This window comes from Cryptomeria japonica, chromosome 8, assembly GCF_030272615.1.
Source record: "Cryptomeria japonica chromosome 8, Sugi_1.0, whole genome shotgun sequence".
NCBI lineage: Eukaryota > Viridiplantae > Streptophyta > Pinopsida > Cupressales > Cupressaceae > Cryptomeria > Cryptomeria japonica.
The window spans coordinates 225,739,398-225,745,735 of record NC_081412.1 but is presented as its reverse complement, the minus strand read 5'-3'; positions in this window follow the sequence as shown (position 1 = coordinate 225,745,735).

The following is a 6,338-nucleotide window of genomic DNA, read 5'->3' as shown; positions in this document are numbered from 1 at the left end:
AGAGAAGAAGGACAAGTTTGAACCAAATTGGCTTGGTCCTTACATCATCATAGCAGTATATGGCTCTCAGGCATATCAGCTCTCAACTACAGAAGGTGAACCTTTGGAGGATCCTATCAATAGCAGGCACCTTCGCAGGTTTTACACATAGCTCTTCAGGATATCCTAATTCGAAAATACAAAAAAAATTATAAAACAAAAAAATCATTACTTGGTGAAAACCTGGCAAACAGGCGCCTTGTGACACAAAAACATTGAAAAATCAAAAAAAGTAAAGAGAAATAATTTCGTCCAACGGTGAAAACCACTTCGGTGGAGCCCTGGGCAAGTACCATAGTGAAAACTGGGTCACCAGTGCCATGCGTAGAGACATTGCTCCTTCCTCCTTCAGGATTCACTTTCATCCTTTCACTTTGCACACACTCACAACCTATTCACTCACAATAAACTTACCCATTCCCATCATGGCTTGTCATTGATCTACCTAAGATTGGTTAGCCATTCATAATAAATCTCCCTTTTCACATCCCTTTCCATCTGTAGCGTCGTAAATTGTACGTACTTGCTACGGTGGTACAATTTCACACCTCGTTTAGCACCCGCCTTGGCGCATTTTGCATTTTGCATCGCCTTGGTTCTATTTTATCATCTCCCATATCATGAAGTTGGGCCCTTTTCATTAAAGTGTGCCCCTTTCATTTTATTCTTCCAATGCATCATTTAATCTAAAACCCTAATTAGGTCCTATTTTGAACTTGGGGGCTTGATTTTGGGGGTCAAAACATCTCGAAATCAGCTGTAACTTTGGGATTCTCTCTAAAATCATCATATCCGACAGTCCTAAAAATTTGGTGAAAAGTTGTCGGGACCATGGCGCCCGGAGTGCAACATGGTCCTGGACATTTTTCCCAAAATTTTAGGAGCGCGATCCAATCATAAAATAAAGCTTAACCCCAAGAAATTGGCGGGAGATTCAATCTCTAAGTCGGCCTAAAGTTGGAATTAAGACCTAGGGATTCATATATAAGAGCTCTCTTTCTTCATTTGAAAGGATGTGATTTTTGGTTTCAAGGACCTTCTATGCAGCGAAAGAGTAGATCTTTGAAGACTCCAACAACATTCAACATCCATCCATCAAGAATTCATCAATTTCATTCATACATTTAGGGCTTTGAAGACATTGAAGAGCAATAGGAGATTACCGACTGAAGATTGGCTTGTACTCCTCCCTTGGGGTTGGGTATGATTTCATGTTGTTTTCATGTCTTTGCATAAGCTTCAAATTACATCACTTATTCATGCTTTAGATCACTTTGCATCTTGGTTTAGAGCATTTACATTATCATTTACAAGCAATTAGGGTTTACTTTCTAGGTTGCTCTAGTTTGCTTTCTTGCATTTAAGGACCTTGCACACACACTAGGTCTGCACACACAATACATTTTACTATACAACTTGGCTATTCGTGGAGGTGGAAATCACCGAAGTGGGGGTTTGACTAAGGCAAAACCCTATATAGCCACCCAAACACCTTTTCAGATATAAGTGCAGGTTTCAGGACTCAGACGACACCGCAAGTTACAGATCCGGAAGAAGCAGATAGAGACCAAACAACACACCAAATCTCAAAGACCAGGACAGGGGCGTGGGGCACCCTGGTCCTGCCACCCTGGTCCTCCTGACAGACAACATTTTTAGCATTTTTGACAGCTTTTCCAGAGTGCAAAATAGCAGTTTTTGGAGTAGTTTCAGGGGCAGAATCAGGACAGTGGCGCCCGCGCCCCCGTCCCAAACATTTTCAGTCAGATTTTAACTCTAGGTACGCGTTTACATTCTTGTCTTGTCCTTGTGTTTATAGCTTTCCATTGTTTAAGTTCAATTCTGCAATCTTGTTATTAGTTCATACTTGCACTTTGGGGTTAGGGATTGAAATTGCATCATTTCATCTTTCAATTGCAACAAAGGAATAGAAATCCTAATAGGTAGCCCGTGGCTCTCTCTTCCACAAGAAGAAGTAGCCAATTGTGTGATACCTCTAGGCTCTTTTGTATTCCACAAGTGTGTGGTTGAAAGTGAGATTAGGGCATGTTTGCTTGGTGTCACTTTTTCCCCCACACATTTTGGTGAACCCGACGTGAATCTATCATTGCTTCCTCTTGCATTGCATCTGTTAGATCTAGATCTAGATTTAGTGTGTTTTCATTTCATTTTCATTAGAAAAAGAAAAAAAAAAAAGTGTGTTTCTTTGCATTGTGTGTTTAAATTTTATGCAATTTCAAAATGTCAGATTTTTATTTGCAAGATGTTCATATTTGTGATGATTATGAGTTAGATGAAGCTTTAGATGAGTTTTTGAAACCTAAATATACCAAACCTTCATTTTACCAAAAAATCATAAACATTGTTACTATGCCATTTCGTTGTGATGAGAAAGATAAGTCGAATGATTCCTCTCAAGGGTACATTCCTATCAGCTCTTCCACTAAATCTAGTAACATGGTTGTTTTCAATGATCCCCTCTATGAAGAGATATCTCCTTTTGAATCAAAAGATAAACCTTTTAATAGATATGATCAGGCTTTGTTAGATGATGCCCTTGATGACTTTGTGGCTCCTAAAAAACGCTCCCTTCATGAGGATCCTTTTGTGCAAGAAGATGACATTATCCCTACATTTCCTAGTGGTGGCATTTCCTTTTCCAACAAAATTCCCACTAGAGATGATGAATTAATGATAAATGCTTACCCTTCTCCTAAAGTTTGTCTTACGCATAAGCATCCCTTAGAGAAAGAAGATGAAATAATAAGCAATTTCCTTTATTCTCTCTCCCCTAAAGATCATATTGAACATATTTTGAGGAAAGAGGATGAGTTTAACACATCTATTGATGCTCTCCCTCCTAAGGATGAGGAATTAATAAACAATGTTATCTCCTCTCCCGAAATTGACAATACTTCAAACATTCCTTTCAACAACCTCACTATTTGGGATGAACCATTAGAAGAAGGTATAGATTATTCTCTACCCCTAGCCAAAGGGGATGAAATCAAGATTGGAAACTCCTTTGATAGTTTCTCACCTTCCTTGAATATCAATTATTCTCCCTTTCCTCAACTTGGTTCTACTCATAAGGAAACCCTAGTTCAAAGCAAGATGGTTAACATCTCTTTCAAAGATCTCTCTCTCAAAAGTGAGACTTTAGAGAGTAATGTTGATCCTTCTCCTAGAGAGTTTATTCCCCATGTAGATCCTTTGATGATAGAGGATGATATGACCTTTCCTAGTATTACTCTTCCTACTAGAACATCAATGCCTACCCCTTGTCTCTCTCCTAAAATTGATTTAATTCATGATGAGATTTTAGTGCAAGAGAAGACTATCAATAATTCTTCCAACACTTTTGTTCATTTCTCTAAACCATCCTCAATCAATTTGATACATGTGAATGAGACACCTAACAAACCTCTCTTCACTATCCAAGGTGCTTGTCCTTCTCAAAATTCTCAACCTTTAAATAAGCCTATCTTAGTGGTTCAAGGTGGTTATGCTAATGATTCTTTTTGCACTCCTAAGAAACCTATTATTACTGTGCAAGGGGGTTATTCTTCTAAGAGCCCTTATGAGTATGCTAAGCAATTGACTAGAGAGAGTTATCATGTGGTTGCCCATACTTATAGTACTAGAAACAATAGGCAACCTAATCCTCCTCCAGTTATCCCAACTTCACTTCCTCCTTCCCAACCTATTCTTCCTCAAGCTCCACGGATTTCACAAGTTCTTGGTAAGGAATATGATCTCATAGAACAACTTAAAACTACTCCTGCCAAGATATCCCTTTGGGATTTGATCCAAGCTTCTTCCGCTCATCATGGAATGTTACAAGATGCCTTGAAAGATTTGAATGTTCCTCCACCTAATACATCTAGTAATATAGTGTCTTTGGTTAACTCTATGATGAATCCTAAAGCTCAAATTGTGTTTACTCAAGATGAGTTGCCTACTAGTGAAATTCAACATCAATATGATCCCTTGATGATTGTGGTTATCATAAATGACACTGCTATAAGACGAACACTGGTAGATAATGGTTCTGGCCTTAATGTGTGTAGCATCAATCTATTGCATAAGATGAATGTGGATACATCCCTTATTGAGCCTGACTCTCATCCCATTTGAGGCTTTGATAATGTTGCTAAGTCTTCATTAGGTATTATCACCTTACCCATCACAGTGGGACCTGTTACTTTGCCTACTCCTATCCATGTTATGTCAGGAAATCTAACATACAACTTGTTATTAGGGAGGCCTTGGATTCATAGTATGCAAGCTGTCCCCTCTACATTGCATAGACAAGTTAAATTCATTTATAACAATAAGACATATACCTTGATAGGTGACACTAATCTTCAAGCTTGTTTGCAAACATCTAAGCCTTCCTCTTCTAGTAATGACTCTTTGAAAAAGATACCTATGGATGAATCCTTACCCTCTGATAATCAAAATTCTTTGGATGAGTTTGAAGCTCCTGAAGAAGATCCTTCTCGACTTGAATATACGCATAAAAAGGCTTTTGATCCTGAGAAGGTTCTCGCAGAAGATGATTGGGGATCTCTTGACTTTAATCCCACCTTTGTAGGTGAGTATAGGGTTCCTCCTAGAGAGTTTAAAGTTAAAAAGAAGGAAGAAACTAAAAATCAATCAATCTTCCCTGAACCTATGAGCAATAATTTTGTGGCCGCTTCTCAAACTTCTTCTCCTCACACCTCTAATTCTGAAAAATTTGATTCTTTGTCTTATGAAAAACCACCTTCTCTTCCTGAAATGGCTGATCGTTATGGTCATGGTTTTCGCATTTTTGCTAAGCATGGGTATCATGGAAATGGTTGTGGCGCTCATGAACAAGGGATAAAAGTTCCTCTAGAGACTAATTTTCATAGTTATGCCTTTGGACTTGGCTACAATCCCTGCAAACACACTAAAGCATCTAAAAGACCATCTCTCAATGTGAATGCTATATTTAGTAGTGATGATGATCTCACTTCAACTAAATCATCTTCTACTTCTATCAACTCTCATTCCCCTCATAAGGAAATCTTGGCAATAAACAAATCTCTTTATGAATCCCCTCAAATTTCTAAATCCACTTATGAATCTTTATCTCCTATTCATCATAAAGTCCTTTCCTCTAGGGATAAGGCTCTAATAAATTACACTCATCCGTCTTCTAAGATTTCATGTGACTTTTCTTCTTCAATTTTTATCATTTTATACATGTTTTTGATCTCACTTATAGTTGAGCATTCAACATGTCATATTCAAATACCTCATTCAATCTATCATATCTTTAAATAACATTAATGGCTATTATGTTGCTCATCATTATGTGACATTGGTAGCTCATTTACTGGGGGCTCATTGTCATTCATGATGGTACAATTTCAAGTGCAATCATATTTTTTGAAGCAACATAATAGCCTAATTTTCTTGTTCCTATGGGGACAAGAATGATTTCATACATCTCTTCTTTTGCTTATGTCCAAATCTCTCCCTAGAAGATTGTGTAGTCCTTCTCATTGTCCTTATCCTTGGGAGGCAATGATCTTTCCTTATTTTTATCTAAGGATCCACTTTTTCCTATTTTGTGGATGGTGTGGACTTTATTACTTGATGTTATGCCTTGTACGCATTTGTTGTTGTTTGTTCAAGGATTCTCTCTTACAAGAGGTGTAAGTCCTTGACTACAACCTCTTTTGCACTTGGTAAAATACATCCATAATGAATTCACTCTCCCAATTGGGTTAAAAAGAGCGTCATCCTTTATTAAGAATCACTTTCACCTCGCAAAAGAAGGAAGTATTGCATTCTTATTCTCTTCTTTGTCTTATTCTAGGAGATGTTATATTTGTCTAAGACAATTTCTCTCAGGGATAGGTGTCTTTTGTACAAAGATCTCTTCTCCTCTAAGGATCTCCTTTACACATACTATAGGATATCCCTTCTCAACTATCTTATCCTTGCTTAAAGAGTGTAAAACTCTCTTGCTTGGATCTATGACATTGTTGCATTTTTGGGGTATCTTCTTTTGTGATGAAGGTAGGTATCCTTGTTCTACTTTGCTTATGACATAAACATTACACTTTTTGAGCAATGGCTCATTCTCGGAACCAGAGCACAGACTCTTAGAGCGAGATGTCACGCTTTTGTACTATACATATACAGGTTGTAGCATACTCGGGCATAGACTCCTATGAGGTGCTTCTAACCTCCCTTACACACACATGCACGAGGTTGAGTGGAACTAGCGGCATAAGGCTAGACTTTCTCACTCTCCTCCCTTA